This window comes from Octopus bimaculoides, chromosome 17 (genome assembly GCF_001194135.2).
Source record: "Octopus bimaculoides isolate UCB-OBI-ISO-001 chromosome 17, ASM119413v2, whole genome shotgun sequence".
In the NCBI taxonomy this organism is placed as follows: domain Eukaryota; kingdom Metazoa; phylum Mollusca; class Cephalopoda; order Octopoda; family Octopodidae; genus Octopus; species Octopus bimaculoides.
The window spans coordinates 50505202-50507527 of NC_068997.1; the positions used below are offsets into that span (position 1 = coordinate 50505202).

The 2326-nt window shown below is 37.4% G+C and overlaps 1 protein-coding gene across 1 annotated transcript in view; it reads right to left on the minus strand.

Moving 5' to 3' along the window:
* The window catches only part of LOC106874800 (pyruvate dehydrogenase (acetyl-transferring) kinase, mitochondrial-like), a 66246-nt gene that overhangs the window by 43646 nt on the left and 20274 nt on the right, over positions 1-2326 (minus strand). The window lies entirely within an intron of this gene.

The window sequence follows — 2326 nt, forward strand, 5'->3', positions numbered from 1 at the left end:
CTGGCATCTCGTCAGTTATTAAGACAATCAAAAATGCTATCTGATATTGAGGTCTCATTCATTCTTTTGTTGTCATACCATTACTATATATATATATATATATATATATATATGCACATATAACACTAACTTTAACTATGTTCTTCAAGACGATAGCAGCTCTAAATTATTCACTCTAAAACAGTTTGCATAATTGCTTAACCGCGCACAGTTCCAATTACACTGAACAAGACCCAGATAGGTCAAAATAACCATTCTTATTCTCTTGTTGTCAAAGTGCCATATGTTCCCTCTCTCTCCCCAGGGGACTTTACACTCACTCACACACACACGCACACATGCTATTAATAATTCAAAGGGCAAGATAACCAATTAACTATAAATTAACTATTTTAATACGATGGTTGTTTAAAAACTTAAGGAATAATAAATAGGCCTGACATCAAGAGGTTTTAATAGACTGTGTGTGCCTAAGTGCTTTGCCTAATATTGACTAAACAGACACGAAACTGAAAACCTGTTATGAGCACCAAACAAAAAGTGTTAGATTATTCTGCCAGAGGAATTCTTCACTCATCTTACTTACCGAATTATCCAAGATGAATAAAAGAAATATGACTAAAAATAGTTGTTTCTTCCATTAGTTCCCCCCACCCCCCGCTCCTCCTCTTCTTCGTCCTCCTCCTCTTCCTCCAAACTAGTATTACTAATGTATCACCTGATGGAAATGTAAGTTGTTGCTTGTATCTGTAGTAAGTTACTTTTTGTTGGTAGACTGCCAGTCACAACAAAGCCTCTACGTATGCACACATGAACACACATACATACAGGCATACTTATATGCAGATACATTTATACATGCATTCACACACATATGGACATGCATGTACACACACACATGAATGCATGCATGCATACACACAAGCAAACAAACACAGGTACATACATAAATACATGAATGTAGAGAGGCACATACATACATGCATGCAAACATACATTCATTAATACATACATAAGTATGCAGCCCTCTCTCACATGCAAATTCCTCATGATGCTCACATGCAGTCACATGTGCACAGGTATGCATGAATAAACAGACACACATGTACAGTAATAGTTACACACACACTCTCAATCAATTTTATTTGACTGCTAATTAATTATTATTAGATGCTTGGAAAGCAGTTTAAAAGTGAGCTGTGCTATGTTACTTCAAGATGGGATAACAAGATGAAAGGAGGTATTGCCGTGAGATGGGCAAACAAACTGAGAGTGTTACCCCATGAGGTCAGAGGTTGTTACCCCAAGATTGGATAACCAGATGTTAGGGTTTACCCCAATATGGACTAACTAGATGAGAGGGTATTACTCCAAGATGGGTGAACTTGACATGAGGGTTTGATTTCAAGATGGGATAACTAAGTGAAAGAGGGTTGCCTTGAGATGGGTAAACAAAATGAGAGAATGTCAATGCATGATGGGATAACTAGACGTAAGGGTGTTCTGGAGTATAACACTTCATTTTACATTGCTCCCGTCCACAATTTGTAAATGAGAAACCCCACAATAGACTGGTGTCCTGTTCAAAGGTAGTATTGTGATCGTGGTCACTCATACACCATTGAAACTAAATGACCAACCCTATGAGTCTTGGGACTTGAGACTGTAATGTCTAGAAGTTGATGATGATGATGATGACGATGAAGTTTCAGAGAAGGACCACACACGAATTTAACTGCTCCACATGTGATTACCTTATCATAATCCTCATATTTCATTGTTTGTGATAATATTAACAGCATTAACATTGAAGAGTACAATAGTTGTATGTAATTACGTTTACTATTTCTTATCAAGCTGAATCCAGCATTAACTGGGTGACTGACTTAATATCAAAAGCTTGCAAACAACATGATGTTGTGAGGAGCGAGAGGGGACACCCCGTTTCTCACTAAACAAACTGTAGTCAGATATTGACAAAAAAACAGACAAGGGTGACTATGAGTTTGCATCTCTTAATGAAATTAAATATATCGCTTAATAAAATGCCAGTCAGCAGAATATTTTGTTGCATTATGTATTTCCCGATTGTCTCAGTCATTGCGCTGTGGCCATGCTGGGGCACCACCTCGACGGGTTTGGCATAACACATGAACCCCACTACTTATTGTTTTTTGAAGTCAAGTAATTATTCTATTGGGCTGTGTTTGCAAACTGCTAAATCCTGCAGACATAAACAAACCAATACTTGTCAAGCAGTGGTAGGGGACAAACACAACACAAAGATACACACACACAGATATACACACACATTCATATATATATA